The sequence below is a fragment of the Mizuhopecten yessoensis genome, unplaced genomic scaffold, assembly GCF_002113885.1.
Source record: "Mizuhopecten yessoensis strain PY_sf001 unplaced genomic scaffold, ASM211388v2 scaffold8123, whole genome shotgun sequence".
In the NCBI taxonomy this organism is placed as follows: Eukaryota; Metazoa; Mollusca; class Bivalvia; order Pectinida; family Pectinidae; genus Mizuhopecten; species Mizuhopecten yessoensis.
In genome coordinates, this window is record NW_018407390.1 from 2848092 (window position 1) to 2867866 (window position 19775).

Consider the following 19775-nt stretch of genomic DNA (forward strand, 5'->3'; position numbering starts at 1 on the left):
AACACCTAATTAAATACTACGTGTAGGAGATAGGAAACACCTAATTAAATACCACGTGTAGGAGATTGGGAACACCTGGTTAAAGATCACATGTAGGATATTGGGAACACCTCTCTAAATACCACGTGTAGGAGAAAGGAAACACCTATTTGAAGACGTCATGTATGAGATTGGGAACACCTCTTTAAATACCACGTGTAGGAGATAGGGAACACCTCTCCAAATACCACGTGTAGGAGATAGGAAACACATTTAAGACGTCATGTAGGAGATGGGGAACACCTCTTCAAAATACCACGTGTAGGAGATAGGAAACATGTATTTTTAAAGACTACATAGAGGATATTTAGACAACCTGTCTAGATACCGTATTTGAACTGAGAACACAGCAATGAAAGGCCAGCTAATGGGGGATCTCGTCTTTTCTTTTATATACATGTTTACTCTTTTGCTGTATCTCTTCAATGTGAATGATTGATAGAACTTTTAGGGGTATCACATTGCTGTTTGCCTTTCCTAATGAATTTGAGAAAAAAGGTTGTCGTTGAAAGATGACATTTTCAAAAGACTTCGGGCTATGTTGGATCATGGTCGTCATTTATAAATACAAATTGACTCATTTAAATCTTTTTAATTTGCACTTCAAACAAAACCTGTTTTTAAAGACCCCTTTCGGAAGAGGGGGTGGTTTTCCAATGCAAGTTGTATTGTACAACCTATCGTGTAGATCGGAGATGATAAAACGCCGTTGACCCCAATGCAAATATGTCACGACTCCTATGCTTAGCACTATTTGTTGTTGGTTTCTATTGTGGGATGTCATGCTTGGTTAAACAAGCTCGATAGCGAACGGTTACCAGATAAAGTTTACATTGACATGGTATACACACATCTATTATAAGTATGTTTAATAATGTAGTGCAATTTATGTATGTGTGTGTACCGTCATGTGCATGCATAACCACTTTCAGAGCTGTGAAACACAGAAATTGTCAATACAGAGGGACCCACTATTCCTGTGTAAATTTGAAATAGCATTGGATCTATACCATTTAACAGTAGATTTGTTTTGTTCTGCAGAATAGCTGCTTAAAGGGAAAATACTTGAATATTAAATTGGTGTATAAAAGAAATAATAGGTTAATTCTGGGTGTTTAAAAGTCCAAAGCCATTATGTGGGGCGCAAGTTTGAATTGAATAAGCTTGTGTGACGCGTTATGTTCAGAGTTCTGCTATGACAATGAATAGAACACAGCATATATTTTTATGATTGGGACTTATACACAGGCCAAACGAACCAATGCTGTTGAGTTGTAATTCCTTGTGTACTGGCTCGTTGGCACTGTAAATAGTTTACCTCCATTGTCCATGGTGTGACTGGACGAGTACCGATTCATATCGCTTTCAGAAAACGTTTGAAAGTGAATCACTTTAAAGTTTTTTTAACATCTTCCTATAATTTGTTTGCTGTGCTCAACTTCATTTGAAACTGAACCTTTGATCGCATAAAGTGACAACAGTGACTGCATTTGGGTGTTTAAAACCTTTTTTTTGACGCAGGGATTTGTAACTCGAAGAGAACTGCGCTGTACTGATATATAATGACACTTTGAGGTAAGTAATATCTATAAATATTTTGCATGTAAACAATGTCTACAAGCAGGGTTTCCACTGTTAGTTATTTCTTTATTACCGTTATTACATTTTTTTCTACTTGTATTTTGATTAGAAATGTTTGTTGGTGTCCAAGATGGAATACATTATTCCATTTCGTCGTTTCAATCTCGAAAATGTTCAAATATGCATGCCTAGTGACATACCTATCTTGCGCCATGTAATTTAATATGATCTCATATTTTCAGGGCGGCCATTGAGGAAAATTCAATACAAGTTAATATAATGCATGGGTTGACAACTAATGATTGAGTTCAGTCTTCATGGCCCATGGATTCGTATAAACGAATGCTAATTAAAACCCGGTGTCTTCGGCAGAAATATGATGTTTCCGTTTTGACACGAAATGAAAATTTAAAGGATTCAAGCATTGACTACATTTATGAATAACAAATTTGAAAACAATTCTTGTTTAATCTTTATTTTCATATATAGATATCTGTGTAGTAGTTAACATTTGAAACATGATATTCAGTCTGTGATAAAGGAAGGCCTTTACATTGAGTTCAGAGATTGTGACATGTCTATAGCTATCTTTTTAATGGTAGTTGTCGTGGGTTTCGTGCAGACAACAATAAACTGGTACAAACAGGTACACGACAGAAGCTGTAAACAACTTATTCATTTTTGTATCATGCATCCGTGAGTTCAATACGGTAGCCATGAAATCACTTGGAACTTATAACAGTGATAAATATTTGGTATTTAACATACAGTGCAATATTCTTAATATAGATATATAATGCCAACAAGTGTAACTCCGTCAGCATTACCTTTCCTGTAGATTTAGACTCTAGCTAAAACTAGCTTGCCCATTGACTATACTTTATCAAGCTATTTTCTTCATTTACTATGAAATACTTTTCGAAGTCAAAAGTACCGATGCGTGATGTCAATTGCATGTCAGTTGTTCCATTGGTCAAGAACATTATCCTTATGTCGAGTGCACTATCCATATATCAAGTAAACTATCCCCGACATCAAGTGTACTTTCCTCATGCGTAGTTTGTCATCCCACTATCACTGTCCCTTCTGTCGGTTATATATCCTCTTTGGAAGTGCAAAATCATGTCAATGCTACTATTCCGTCTTTGCGTATTGCAGAGTTATCTTCTCTTGTGAGCAGGTATTGATTGTTACGTCATTGGTTTGTGTGAGAAAATTACCACGTTTTCTCAAAAATTTGTGACGTTACTCTCACAAACCAATGACGTAACAATCAATACCTGCTCACAAGTCCAGATAACTCTGCAGTACGCAAAGACGGAATTCCCATTTCAAGTTTATTATTTCCATGTGAAGTATATTATTGCCATGTCAAGTTATATTAACAATCCTGAGGTCCGATTACTAGACCCGATTCAAGTGTACTACCCTCATGTCAATTTCCCCTCCCCTCAAAAACATGCTATTTCGATGGGTTTTTTTCAAGCCAAATATAAAGTATACCATCCTTAGTGCAAACTTTATCATCACTCGTTGTACCGTTCATGGTGTTAAGTGTACCATGTAACCATTCTTATATGTCATGTTAACAATGTCATGCCATGTATGTGCTGATTCTCGAAATGTCAAGTGTGTTTTCACTGTAACAATTACCGTCATTATGGCAACTGTACCGTATCTGTGTCATTTGTTTTATTTCGACATTAGGTATACCATATCCTTTGACAAATAGGTCATCCCTCACGTCAATGGTACCGCCCTTTATTATGAGCATCATACGGATGTGTAGTACTTTCATACCGATTGTACCACGGTAAATGTCCCGTAATGTAGCATATCCCCAACATCAGGTTTAGCATGCAGTTTGTGAAGTGTAGCAATCCTCTATGTCACTCGCCGTCCCCTATGTCAACTACCTTTATCTGTGTCAACACTCATAGCAAGCGTACTATCCCTTGTGTGAAGTACACCAACACTTATGTCAAATATAACAACCATTATTTCATTTGTACCATCCACATACCACGTGTACAGCTCGTTATGTCAAGTATTCACTCTTCTTTAGTGCATGTACCATCCTACATGTAGCATGTCATCCCTGTGTGAAGTGTTTCCTAATATCAAGTGTACCTTCGCTAATATCAAGTGTACCTTCGCTAATATCAAGTGTACCTTCGCTAATATCAAGTGTACCTTCGCTAATATCAAGTGTACCTTCGCTAATATCAAGTGTACCTTCGCTAATATCAAGTGTACCTTCGCTAATATCAAGTGTACCTTCGCTAATATCAAGTGTACCTTCGCTAATATCAAGTGTACCTTCGCTAATATCAAGTGTACCTTCGCTAATATCAAGTGTACCTTCGCTAATATCAAGTGTACCATTTCTAGTCAAGTGTTTTCCCCTATGTCAAGAGTACTATTCCTTGTCAAATTTTCTTTTTGATGTGTAAAACAATTTCGTTGAGGAACTGGATTCACGATTTATTCATTTCCTTAATGGTGTAGCATGATGTTGCAGCGATTTAACGTTGCAGCGATTTAACTATGCATCAAGACCACCTAGGTTTTTTCACAAATTTTCTTTATATTGAGATATTTCTTACACTTTCTGCAGTAGTTAAGTTTGAATATTTGACATTATTGTTGTTGTTTGTCTTTTTTCTTCTGAATGAGTATGGTTAACTACACTAACCGATTGTTACCCATGGTGTCTTTGACAGTATAGAGGTACAATTTTATGTTAACAAAGGACACTTGAAGTGTGAATCGGTGACTTGGAAGGACCTTAGGGAATAAGAAAGTGTGTAAAAGCTTCACTAAGGAGCAACATTGTAATAGTTAAATGTGCTCCCTGGAGGTATTAAAGGTATCGCACTGTCCAACTTAACGACTGTACTTTGTAAGTCTGTACATTAAATCCAAATAAAATGTCCACATTTCACAAAGACTTCACACATGGTTAACAGTATACAGACCCAATCTCCAATAACTAGGTTTGTATTTCACATGGATAGTGAAATGGATAGGTGGATCTCAACAAATAGGTTTGTATTGATCTTTATCCTTCACTACACTGAAAACTAACTTAATTTTACACTCGTCTTCACCTGGTATACAATGTACAGCAAATAGAAATACGGTAGTCAATTTTATTTATATTTCACCTACTGGAATGACAAGAAAGTTTGTGTTTGTAAATGATAGCGGACAAAAACATTCACTAGCATCACAGCTGAGCTTTTCAATGAAAACATAATGTAGGAATACAGCCACACCTGTATCTTATAATATAAATATAAGATAAGTAAGAAGTGATACCAAAAATATGTGTCAACAGTATATTTAGCTTTTAGTGTCTCAAATACTGCGTACAGTCTGTCCTGTTTAAACAAGTACGGGCGAGACATTTATAGATTCTATTGAAGTAGATGGAAATCACTGGAAGACGGTATACATTAAATACACGTTGTAGATGAAATAAATCGTAAATCGTCAGTCGGTTTGCATTATGGTTATCAGTAAATAAATCGGCCTAAGGCTAATTTATCAATAGATTTAACATGTCGATACTTCCGTGTTATAGGATAGTTGTCGTGAATTTGAATATATCGTGAATTTTATTTTGATTAAAACAGAAATAAAACCACAATCACGATAAAGATAGGTATTAAAGAAAATCAAGATATCTAGTATCGCAGTGTAGATATGCATTGACTACATACATGTTGGTAAATAACCCGTCAAACATACATCGCTGTATGGGCATTATGATACCGTGTAGGTGTTGTATATCTATATTTTTGTTGTGACATTGAATGGTTAGACATTTTCTGTACAATTTAATGTGAACTTCAATTTCGATGTCTAGTCCACTGTCACTCCTAATTTAAATTGGTTTCGTCTACGACTGTATATCAGTAGTGCTTATGGAATTTCTACATTCCATGTCAGTGTCCTTCATGGCAACCTGTTCACGTTGCACAGACATGCATTCCATCTCAGGTACTTATAATCTCTTAACTTGCCACAAAAGTCTTCCATTTCATTCCCACGTCCACGTCCTTTTTAACATTCAACACAATCTTCAATTCCGTCTCTTGTGGATTGGACATTAACATGCAGAAAAGTTTCTTGTATGTAATCTTGAGTATATTAAACCTCTGAACATCCAAGACTAGTACTCAATTCCATTCCTTACCATTTAAAACAATTTTGTTAATTCCGTCGCTGCTAAAGTAGACCTCAACTTTCAAATCGAATCTTTCATTCCATCTTGAGTGAATTGGACGTCTTAACATACAAAATGTGTCGTCTAGAATATTGGGATCCAATAACAAACACGAACTCTCCCATTCCATCCTGAGTAAACTTGACCCCTTAACATAAAAATATCCATTTCTACAGCAAATCTAGCATACATGTATAACAAAGTCGTCCATTCCCTCTCGAATGCAGTGGAATTTTTAACATGCAACTTCTTTTCCATATCCATGTCCACGCCTCCAATCTAATTCAAGTACATTAGATATTCCAACTTACGACCTCGATCTTCCAACCATGTCAATATCCAAGTCCTGTGACATAATACGAGTTTTCCTCCCCAATCTCAGTAAATGTGCCCCTTTAACTCGCTACATTACTATTTCATTTTATTTGCATGCAAAATATAGGTATGCCCGTTGCAGTTTTGTAAATTGACAATACCGAGATGGACCTTGAATACGAAGCTTATGACATCGTAAGAAAGACATAACAGTCATGACTATTCTAATGTAAGCAAATATCAACATGTACCAATTTGATGTTTTTGCCTTTCATATTCTAATTTTCATAGTTCATAATAATGCAGCATTAGTAAATACTGTTCTCATTTTCCATGAGAGGCATTCAATATACGATAATATCTATTATTCAGTATCGTTGGAAACCAAAGTGGAATCTGAGATAAATCAGAATGCAGTATGTCACTCTTTATGCCGATAATCGCTATAAGATCATTTGTTATGCATAAGCAAATGATTAAACCTGTTTTCTGAGTTACTATGTGAACTAAATCAATACAATGAAGGTTCTTTGCCCTATACATAGCGGTAGAAGATACCAAGATACCTATGTTGTATAATATTTGTTACACACGTGTTCCTTTAATATTACATGATGATTGATTATTGAGCTTAAGATCCCGAGGCTGCTTCTATGACAGGGGATCAGTAAGCATGGGGAATAAAGGCTGTAACGATTTTGTTAGACATTATTTACCTACTTTTGATATGGATGGAATGGTAGCAAAACAGTTAGCTTTATTACTATCAAGTCAGATTTTTCCAGTAATATGTGAAAACTTATTGTTTTTAAGTTTTCCGTTTAGTGCATCATCATTGCAATGCAATAGAAGTGGTGTATTAAATTTCGTGATGATAATGGAACATATCCAGCACCGATAAGTTACAGTTTGTAAACTAACACAAACACACGTGGTTTCCTTAGACATAAAGATTAACGTCATAAAGCATACCACTTCAGAATGGTAGACACGAGTTCCGACTTGACAAACATCCTTAATTGATTAAACGAATCTGTCCACTATGCAGTTTTCAATTTTTTACCTTAGTATTATCTGGTCCACTTATAAACAATAGTTGCCATGCTGCAACAAGGTGCAGAATAAATAATAACGTTTATTGGCTGTGAATGAAGTGGATATATTCATGAAATATAATCAATAACTGATATTGTATCTAATTATCCTTGGTAATTGAATTCATCAAGGACAAATCTCAATCGGCAGAATTTATTTTTTACGTCCTTGGGAATATTTTACCTATACCATTATGGTATAAATATTGACAGTATTTAAAATTTCATAATAACCCTATTGAATTTGAGTGCAAACATTTTAATTAAAATGAATTTCATAACAAGTCTAACGATGCCAAATGTGTCATTATTAACAATTAATAAAATTTGTTTTCGAGTGTTATCTTCACAGTATATTTGAAAACTGATATTTTGTATCAACAGCGACCTGAACAATAAGACAAAGTTAATACTTACGTATTAACCAGGTGCTGATGGTGATACATAATTGAATATCTAATATAAAGCTTTTTTGGAACAAAGTTACGTCAGAGGACGTGCAGCAAATTAAATATAGTTACACTATACCGTATGGTATACTATGATAATTATCTTCTGGGCATCTAGTCATCTAATCAAATTTGAGCAACAATGTACTAAAGATAATAAGTATTTTCAGTCATTATTTATGGATGTTTTTTAATAACGAATTAAGTAAAAGTTAATTGCGAGCTTACCTAATATATGTAAAAGATACGCTTCAAAATGCCATCCTAGTGGATTGTACGTTTTGTAAGGTTTTTCAGCTGTGTCAGGGTTGTGTCAGATTTATAACAATCAACCATGGGTTTAAGATTTCTTGGAGTTTTAAGTTGCATTTTTGTTGCAAAATGTACCTGGATTGTAAGCTGTACTTACTGATTGTAAGTTGTAACGTGGTGTGTAGGCTGCATCTGGAATGCAAGTTTTACCAGGATTGTAAGATGTACCATGGATGTAAGTTGTATTTGATTTGTCGCAAAGATCAAGTTTATTTTGTACTTCACTAAGTAGTTTTTGATTCACATAAACATTCGATATTTGTCCATGTGTATAGACATAACATAACAACACTGTTTTATCAGACAAAAAAAATCAAAAAGATACTTTTTATTTATTTCCTTTTTTTTTTAGATTTATACAGACGGTCCATATTAATCATGAAAAAAGGAATCAATAAAAATATGATTAGAAAAAGAAATCTTAAAATTGTCCATGTATGTTCCAGCATATAAGCATACATGTATCTTACGCCACTGTATACCATGGTCATGCATTTTCTTTGTATTTTGCATTATGAGTCTTCTGTAAAAAGAAGTTACCTGCTGTTACACTTTGCGTTGGAGACAAGCGAGTTTTCTAGAGTAATATTCGAATCATGACTGTTATCATCGCGTTTGTTTAATGGTTGTCTAGTCTGCTTGCCATAGGATAATTTGACAAATGACTCACCAGTTCCCTGCAGATACATAGATGGCCTAATTGAATTTCAGTTAATGGCTGCAAAAAAGATGAACATAGCTAATTTGATCTCAATTGTATCGGGCTATAACAACAGCGCGACTTCTACATGATATTATTAATGAGACTCAATTTAGATGAACATGTGACTGCCTTTCTCGTCTTTATTGATTTACTCCTGTGTATTGACATCCGTATTGGTACTTCCATGGTATATTTCATATTATTGATCCGGTCCTTCCAAGTCGTACTAATTATTCTATTATTTAGAATGTTAGCTTCTGGAGTATATCGCCTCCATCGATACAGTTACCGTTTGTACAAATAATTTAAATCCCTTGTTGGAAACTGCATACTTGAGTTTCATTATATTATTGCGATTATATGTTTTGTTTTTATACAATAGTAAAATGTGTATTTACATTTTACTTGTCTTAATTTAAATGTAAATAGTTCTTTGATGTAAATGTAACGTGTTATTTGGGAAAAATATGGCCCCTATTGTTTTATAATTCGCGATAAAATGTTTAAGTAATATGAATTAAATGTTCTGTAGTTCGTGTATATATGTACTTCTTTTAAGTCTGTAAGTTAAAAGAATCTATTAACATCCCTGTAAGTGAGAGTAAGGATCATTAGATATACATGTGTATGCGAATAACATCATCCTTTTTATTTTTAATTTCCTCTTATATTTTCCTCTTATCCACTGGTCGCCAAAGTTCCGATATAACTTGAACTGGAACGTCCAATATGTCTTGGAATGCATGCTTTCCGATGCAATGTGCTGTATTAGTTCAAAACCATGTTTCAAATTTAACACAAAGAGATACTGTGTGGTAGCCGATTCACTCCCTTGCTTTTGATAAAAACAAGGATATGACTGAAAATTATTGATTTGCTTTGTCATAGTATACCTTATAATGAAGGGACGATTTTCTTGTAAATTCAACAACGATAATTCTCCTTTTACACAATTCCTAATCCGTTAGTTTACAACATCGATTATTTGCCCGTTGTGATACTTCTTTGAAATAAGAATTGTGAAAGTTGCCCAAGATTTTTTATAAGGCAGGATTGTAAACATTTATGAAAGATAATGTCTTATTGTGTAGAGCGCAGGTATATGTCCCCGTTTACATTGTATGTCTTCACCATTTTAAGATAGACACACCCTTTTACATCATTTAGAAATGTCACGATATTGTTAACACACACCGAGTTTGTTTGTATTGATTAATTCCTTATATTTCTTCACAAGGACAAATCATATACACTGTACATGCAGGTATAGCCTTTGTCTGCCCGCTTTGCATTTGATCAAAACGAATGAATAGATGAAAAAAATATGAAATATTATGCTGTGTATTCGAACGTATTCAGTGTTATACGATAAACCGTCATAAGAAAAATCTTTTCAATGGAATGGTTTTTCCTTCATTTTTTTTTTGCCCGACCCGCTCATTTGTAGGACTGTTCAAATCGCCTTTTGTCAGTGATCCGTCCTAAAGCAGATATCGCCCTTTCACAGGAAGTACTGGACGGCTTGTTTCGATTTTGGCATTGGACAAAATGGCTGCTAGGAGGCCATCTTGGATTGTGGTTGTTCTTGTCGCTTCTTAATACTTGACAGATCTTTCTGAAATTCCTTCAAAAGATTCCCTTTTTTCCATAGTTGTTATTTTAATTATACGACTAGTCAGAGGAACAATATGGCTGCCGGATATATATTGGAAAGTACTAAAGACACTTTCATAAATTTCACAAGTAAGTTCCTGTTGGTCTTCAGTTGTGGTCCAATTTTGGAACATATCAAAAGAACAGGATGACTGTTAAGTAACCTTCTTGGAACTTGACATTCACAGGTTTCACTACGTTTTCTTTTTAGAAAGTTGTTTTTTGGGGGCTTGTTACATCTTCAACATATACAGAGATGGTTACCATGTAGCCATCTGGAATTGATCGCAGTTTGTTATCGGTTTTTTCCTCATAATGTAATGGACTGATCCTTCTCAAATTTCTCCTCCTTTGTTTAAGTTGTTTGATGTCTCTAATGTGCTCTGCTCTTTATTTTCGTATTGCGTTCCGGTTCTGTCTTTATCCATTCCATGTTGCTGTTATTTATTTAGCTCACCGGCACAAAGTGTCTATGAGTCTAAATTCCTCTGAGCCTACGTGTCATTGCGCTCTCATTGTCATATTTTATTTGACCTTAAACGACATTTTTTCAGAACAAAAAGTCACATCTTGATGATATTTAAGCATATAGCTTGCCTGGGAGGTATAAGCATAATTAAGGTAACAGGGGTCAAATGTATTAAAATTATTTTGCCAAGAATAATGCTATTTGGCTTGTAGCTTGTTCGAATAAATGACCTTGATGTGTACATTTACGTAACAGTGTTCATTAGTCTTTAAATCGTTCGACAACTTTCCAGGAACAACAATTTATGGCAAGTCTCAATCCTACTAAGGTCACAGTCGTGGTCGGAATATTTAGGTATGCGGTTTTATGTTGCGAACAAAAATTTAAAAAAAAACCATCATGATCTTACTTTCTTTCAAGTCAAATATGTTTAAATCTTATATAGAAACAGTTGAGCTATTGGACCATATTGACTTTTCCTTGGTTCCATGTTTCTTCCAAAGTAACTTTTCAATAGGATAGAAGGTTGTCTCCATTTTGTTATCATTCTTTTTATATAAGCTTTTTGACAAGGACCATAAACTGGTACAACCCGATATTACCATCCGTGATTGAACTAAGTTTAAGATTTCCTTTCCGTTCATTTGGTCTGTTACAGCTTAGTTTATGACCTGTATGACTATAAACAATGACACCAATATGCACATTATACGTTGGTAGATGGGTTGTCTTTATTGGCCTTTTCCGGTCCTAATCATTCCTAAAACAGATATGCACAAGCACTCGTTTCAGCACGTTTTAATTATGAAACGTACATATTTTGTGATCTTTATAGCGACAAGTACTACGATCATTATATCAAAGTGACAAAGCAGACACCAAGTACAGAAACCGACATGCTAAGTGTATCAGTACTAACAAGGAAACATGTAATAAAGGAAAGAGGGAAAGGATACACTATATAATCAATTATACGTCGCTAGAAAATTTAGGCTTTGACATTGAAAACTATCATGGATGCAGACCCGATATACAATCGGTCGTAAATATCGCTGTTTAGATTATGTTAGAACAGAAAGATTGTTTTTGCACCAATAACGGTTTACCACAGAGAAAATGTAGTACAGGACAAAGGTAAGTAAACAACTTAGTTGTAAGATTGATACCTTAGTTGCTGGGTTGATTAAATACCGTAGTAGATTTGGGAGTTGCATAAAATATTCTAATATTTCACTAAAGTAGAATGGATAACACTAGAACCTTTTTTTAATGAAATAGAGAAAATTGTTACATTAACGCGCCTCAGACTGTCCAATATTTTACATAATAGACAGTTTTCGTCTTATATCCTTTACTTAAAGCATCAAATATATATACACTACTTATTAATAAATTATTGATAACGGATATAAGAATTATTGTAACCCGTCATGTTAGTGCGGTCTCGTAACTTAACAGTATTCCAATCAATTATTACAGATAGTCGATGAAAGATGCCAGTTTTATAAGCATCTGTTTTTCATCCATTTTCAATCAGTTATTCCTATTCGTTACATAATGAGGGTATCTAAGATTATTCTCCGACAAAATATCAGTATCTACTTGAAGCTATATCTGGGTAGGTGTGTGTGTCTACTTCTTTCTAAAGATGGAGTTGTTAAATTATTTTCTTTATATGGAAATACAAGGAATGCATCATTATCACATAAAAATCGATTGTTACTAAAAACTATTTTAGACGAAGTCCAACCCACAAGTTCCCTTTCTTTATTCAGTTGCAATTTTGTTGTCTGTTTTTTTTCTTTTTTTATTCTTTGTGATTATAAATTAATTTTACAAGATAAATTGCTATCTTTATTCAAAAAATTCAATCTACATATGAGTCCCGAATTATTCACACATAGAATTTTGATGGAACTCGTAGAATTTCTGGAAAAACTCAATTGTAACATTATGGGACACATCAGTTTTAGTAATACAGTTTAAAATTACCAATGGAAATAAACTGTTGATTAATCGCTGTAATCAGGAACAAATTTAAAGGGTATCTGATATTTCAGAACAGCACTTTAACACATGTTTTTGCAGTTATGATTTAGTATGAGTAAGCAGATGCTTGTATATATTTGAATTATTATTTGTTATGACTAGTGAGCTATATCAACAATTTAAAGTTGTTATCTGCAGTGTTTTATGGTGTTGTACACTTTAAAGATAGTTTATCCCAAGAGGATTGTTTAAATGAATACTCAATCTAGCACTTGTACAATGAATAGGATCAGTAAACTTTTTTCAGGTACATCTATAACTTGGAATCCTGTAAAATCATAAGTAGTATGATCGGCATTGCTTTGTTTATAATAACCAAAATATTAAGCTCCATGAAATCTTCTAGTTTTGTGCTCAAGATGCACTAGAAGGAGCCGAAGATAAAAACGTATTTGACTAATTTGAAAATAAGACCAATCTTATTAAACTTAAGATTTTTAAGCTATTACCTACCGCAAGCGCATCTGTACTTTGATCAGATTGAATCAAAACAAGTACAATGTACTAAAGCTAAAAATTGTAGGGAAAATGCTGGTGCAATGTTTTGTCTGATTTCGTGTCATACATATGTCTGCTAGTTTGTTTTATCGGCAAAGCCATACATTGTATGTAGCCTTTTGGGGAACAAGTACCAGATAAAAAGTTCAATTTTATACATAAGTTTCAGAAACACTACATTGCTAATGTATTTGTTCAAACAACGCGTTTCGTGTGAATGAGTGTTGGTTCTCAAACAAACCAAACACACATATAGACGAATAATCTCTAGAATAAACTCATCGTTCTGCGTATTAATCATGGCCCACTGTGGACAGGATGGGCGCCAGAAATTACACTACTCGAGATCACGTGACAGCATTATTCTTTATTTCAAACTTAGTACGACAAGTATAATAATTGCTTTTATTACGAGTATACAGTAATTGCGGCTTACTTATCCCGTGGCCAGGACGGTTTGAGTTCTGATTGTGGCCGGCGTCTTTATAAAAAAAAAAATCGTTCATTTCCATAAAAGACATCATGTATAAATGATATGTTGTTAAACTTGCAATAATGTGTTGCATTATAAAGCTATCCTTTGGAAAAAGGGACAATCAATTGGTCCCATCGCCGAGGAGAATTGTCATGACTTCACTGATCAAATCGTGATTATTCATGAAAAAACTGAATTTCAAACTGATTCATGAAAAGCAAATGCCATATGACATTTCCTGCTTTATAAGTATGATCAACAGTGACGTGATGATATTGCATATGCTAAGTGTGCTGCTTATGGGGGAAATATAATTGTGTTAGTTTTGAGACCCCATTTTTCTATCCCGAATGACGGTTGGGGTTTAGAAAGTATTGTCAGGGAAAGTGCTTCGACGGCAAAAGTTCCGTGGGTTGGACACTAAATATTCATCTTTTAGTTTAAACTTCGATCTGCTGAATTTGCTCAGGTACGAAAGACATTCACACTGCGATATACATCTAACAAGGCCTTTGTTTTAATTGATGGGTGTCCATATCAAACGTCTTGCAGACATTTCATGACGTCATTCTGCTGAAATAGAGTTGATAAGAAACTTTTGTTTGGATTGCTAAGGTGTTAATTTACAAATCTAATACGAAGCTAACATTTTCTTTCCTTAACGATGCATGTACACTAAATTAGGAGTAGCAGGTTCCTAACCTCACCATACATCTGTGAAACTAAATTGGAAGTGTGTGTATTTACAGATATAGAATGGTCTTTTTCATATATTGTACTATTTCTTTCTTGTCACTTGACACTTATTAGATTTCAGAATCAGGCTTAATCTTCATGATGATCATAATTGTTAAATATACATAAAAGAAAAGGGAATTTTGATGGGAAAGAAACTATGTCCAACTTTATATTATATTAACAAAATATTCTGAATTACCCAACACACCTTCACGGAAACTTCGAATAATCAAATTATCAAAATAACAGCATTGATTTCGCGCTGTATTTTCCAGGATATTGTTAAATTCACTTTTTTGGATAAATTTGCGAAACTTCTTCCCGACAATTAACAAGTGAACAGTATTATCTTCCAATTTAGGGCCAAAAGCGTGTCCTCATTTCGTTGAACCTGATCATTATGTCAAATGAAAATGTATGTATCGCAAAATTTTCCTAGACTTCTGGTAATATCCTTTCCCTGCTCAGCTTGCGTGTAAGTCATTATTCATGATATGCAAATTGTTAGTCCTGTGTCTTTAGTTAGAAAATAAAGCTGCATTATGAAAGCGAAATATTAATGTGCTGCATTCGTAGCGCTTTTGTTATGAGTTTATTTTTTATTAGGATAATTTCATATCAGTATGTTAAGAGCTCTTAAATTTAAACTAGTCATCATACCTGAGAATCTTCATACGTTTGTACACAGTAAATGGTAGTACAAAAACAGGTTCTATGTTTAAAGTGAAGAACGTATTTTTGATCGTGCTCAAATAGCATTCAATTACAGTGTTTGTAAAGAAACTTCATTTGCTTGCGTTTCTAACATTGACGTGTGTAATCGCCACAAACGAATTAATGAGACGAGTGTAGCTATGGTCTGGCAGTGCAATTTGGATGTTAGGTGTTCGCGGCACACTTGCTGACCATGGGTCAGTTCACGGAGGAGTCCGTGTAAATACATGTCTCTTGGTGTGGTGTGGATTGGCTGTTTAATAATGCTTTCCTTGGCTGATATTGATTCATATTTTCTTACTTTTGAATGAAATGAAGGAGCCACTGGAGTACATTTTAAATGAAGAGCTACCTGGTTCTTGTCGAAATGTATTGCCTTATTCTATGCTGCTTGATTTATATTGAGTCTGGCTAATATGCGAACTGTCTTGAGAGGACACACAGGTTGAGAATTTGAATGTCTTTTTGTTATCAATCCGTCGTCATATATGTGTCCACTGACAAGGCAGTTTCTCAATAATACAAACCCTCACGACTTTTTAAGTTCCGTAAAATTCGCTATGTGTTTTTCAGCGTTAGGTTTTGATTTAGTTGATTGATGCTATTATAAATTAATAGTTTTTTTCAATGTTATGATAAGTAATTTGAGCACAATCCATGATTGTAGTACAGCTGTCTTTTTTGTGTGAATGCATGTCAGACATATATATTTATGAAGAGGTATTCATTTTGTACAAATAAATGCCATGACCTGACCCATTTTCAAGGTCATTTGGGTTAAATATGGTAAAATCTCTACTTTTTTGTTTTTTTACGACCCAAATGGCATGGGATACTATATAACAAGACCACCTTGGTCGAATACGTATCAATATTTAATCAATTTCTGAATAATCAAGAGGCCAAATATCATGATATTTGGTCTTTTGCAGGCTTGATAAAGGGTATCAAGATCGTTTAAATGAAATACCTTTTTTCATGGACATATGCCATAGAGTTCAAATGTATGAGAAGTTTAAACGATTTATTTATTATCAAGAATATGCTATAAAGTTCGTTCACGTTAATTAGCTTTACTGACTGTAATGCAGGTTGATGACGGAATAGGGAAAGATAATGCAGGTTGATAAAGACTGGACAGTTAAATGGCCGCCGCCCTGATCTCATTAGGAGATGCTCTTTTTTCCTCGTGTAATATATCAGGTTCGATGTTTTTGATTACATTACTTAGAATTTGATCTAGATCTACAGGATGGGTGATGTTTATCCTTCCAGAACTCCTATTCTTTCTTACTATTGTCAATGGTTTACGTGTAGATATCTGCTTCGTCAATATTTTGCCATAGTTTTAATTACAGTTCGGTGACACTTCAATATTCTTTTGAATAACAAGTTGAATAATACAAGATCGATACAGACCCAATAAATCTTTCATATTATAATTGTAAACGTTCACTTTGACATACCAGAGTCTGTAAAAATGGTGTTTCTACTCTTACTTAACGCTCAGCAATTTAGGAGTGGGACGACTGGTTCGCCCGTTGTCGGTATAATGTGACCGGGTGGGGTGTTCTGCTGGGTGTCTTCGGCAGTATGTTTCAGTGAGGTAGCACTATAAAGTCGGCAGAAGTTCCGCGCTATCACAAGGTGACAAACACGAACATATCGCAGTCACCCTAAACACACACGCATACACTACACGCGTGCATCTTGCACACACGGGAGGCTGTCCTCAAATGACCATAGCTGTTGATAGGACATTAAACAATACTAAACCAAACCAAACTGATTCAAACGCTTTTATTCATTCTGAAACATTTATTTATATTAAAATTTGAATATGGATTTGATTAAAGATAAAATGCAACATGTATTTTCACTCGACGTTTTAAAGATATGCCCCCTTCAACTTCCCACCTCCTCCCACATTCCCGAGGACAGTGTAAACATTGTAATGATTGAGCTTTACTTTATGGTGAAAGTCGTTCTGTATGAGCATCAATATGTTGGAGCATGAAGATGAAACATGACATTTAATTAATATGTGTTCTATATGTTAATGATTTAGTACAGCCTCATCCGTCTCGCTCCATGTTTACTTCGTTTCATAATTATTATTCTGACAAAACCATTATGCTATGTACTCCTAGTATCGAGCCTTAGTACACAGTTATTATGATTTAATGAAGCCATAACTTTTTTGTTAAATTCAAATTAGCTTTTCTTTATCCCTATTACAAAACTTTGATGACACGTTTTATGAGCTTTGTGCTTTATTATCTTTTAAAGGCACGCATCTCAGATTTTGTGGCGTACTTAAATCCTATGATGATATATTTATTCCGCAAACTTTCAAAGACATTTACTAGCTTGGCGATTAAAATTTGACATTTTGGTTTGGAATTCTTGCGCACCTTGCATTTCTAGCACAGGTAATCTTCTTCATTCCGATACAGTGACTGCCGTGCTGGATGCGGCGTTACCGAGCCAAGAGGAGAATCGCTATAACCGGCCGTAAACGATGCATGCTTAATTTGTCAATACTATGGCACACCACAACCGAGCGATTTTTCAATAATTAATGTGTGAATATAGCAAAATAACAATGTTGCTGAAAATAAGGTAATTCAAATCCATACGTGTAGAAATATATGTACCTATATATGCCTGCGAGTGTTAATCATGACCAGGTGTAATAAGCTTTCACGAAATGTATTGTTCTATTGATGAAATGTCCCATTGTTAAGCGTATAGATTTGTAAGCTAAACGTCATTTCCTATAAAGCTGCTATGTCAGCATCCACTTTGGCCAGCTTTGCACTTAACAAGTTTGATAATTGAAGAAGGCATTTGCGTCATTGTTTCCATTCATTTTCCAAGAATATCCTGTGGAGATTACCAGACGGAAGTATACCATCCAAACTGTACAAGCCAACAATTTACCCTATGACAACTCTGAAAGCACATTTTGTGTGTGAGCTTCACCGCCAGTGCGTAGAGTTGCAATAGCAATATAGTTCAACTTGGTGATCGATGGTCTCCGCTGGCAGATATATACCTGTAGACTTGTCACCTGCCATTGTTTGAGCTCCTGATATGAATATGTAGGACTGATATCTAAGCATTAAGATCGATATCTTTTATTTTGTTTTACATACCATTTATGTTCTTGCATCAATTTGCTTCCAATACGCTACCAATAGCTCAGTAGGGCACTCATCACGCAAGAATCACTATGACCGATTTCGTCCTACCTGGAAACCATGTTTGTGTCTTCTATTAACGGCTTCTCACGAACAGACAGACATTTCGGAGCTTACTATCGACGGAAATATGTTTCTGTTTGTGAAAGTGGGAGATGTTGTTCGAATCCGTCTGTAGTACGACTGCATCGGTGGAAGATTATTACTTTTAAAGGTATTGTGTTGAAATGTGTTACGTTCTTAACGAAGTCAATTTTTTGTTACTCATTACATATACATATGTATTTCTCGATGTGTAATTTTGTTTGAATACTTTGCCTTTCTCCCATAACAACAATATGATAGGTTGATTATACATATATACATAATTTGAATGTACTATGATATCTCGGGTTGTCTGGTTGTTTCTAGCGTGTATTTTCTAAACTGAACTTTGACAGGAAACAGGAAAAGGAAACAATTAATTTTCTCTCCCAAATATTCAGTTCTTAACGATGAAACAAGTTTTAATGATTAAATGTTTTAATACTCTTTTACCTTTGTCATTTTACTCTATTTGACTGAAAACATGATAAGTATGTCCATTGCTACACCATTTTTTTCCACATTAATCAATGTTTTATAGGTATGTCGGTGCTTCCGAATCTTATGTATCCCTTGTTGATATGTACTGTAGTCATGGATGATATAAGTTCTTTGTCCCACCCCTCTGTACCCATACGAACACATTGCATTACAGCTGTGTGATCACCAGTAATGGTGCTTAGCAATCGGCTGAACGAATCAATGGACAAACGAGTTCTCTTTTTATTGCCACCCGCAACGTTGTATTGCATTTATCTGATGTAATTATGTACAACACTGGGTCGTGTCGTCAGTTGTATCCACCTTGATATCGGTCAATATTGATTTCGGACAAATTGGCCATCACATTATAGAAACTTCCCCTGTTTGCCTGTTATTTCATGGTTTGGTGTTGGTATATTTTCTAGTTAGTATCGCCAAGGTGTCATCTACAAATGCTAGTGTTCGATTTTGATTAAGATAATGGGTATACAATATAATGGTTTAAGTGATTGCGGGCTGTTTTATTCTCATGATGATTGTATATTTGTTTGTTGCGTAATGTAATATGATGTTTGAGTTGTACTTAACATAAATTCAAACAGGAAATGATGACATTATCTGGTAGTTTTCATATATTGGAGGTGTGCAACATCAAATAAGTAATTTACTCCGTTACTGGTTATCT

At 34.6% G+C, this 19775-nt stretch overlaps 1 protein-coding gene across 3 annotated transcripts in view; it reads left to right on the forward strand.

Annotated features, from left to right (window-relative positions):
• Positions 1–19775, forward strand: part of LOC110454982 (sodium channel protein 1 brain-like) — a 115711-nt gene that overhangs the window by 9441 nt on the left and 86495 nt on the right. Inside the window, exon 3 of one of the 3 annotated variants that reach the window (XM_021504830.1) lies at positions 1561–1614. The gene's annotated coding sequence lies outside the window, so the exon portion shown is untranslated. Of the gene's footprint in view, positions 1–1217; positions 1615–19775 lie in introns of those variants that run through there. The other 2 variants (XM_021504831.1, XM_021504832.1) reach the window with 2 other exon arrangements.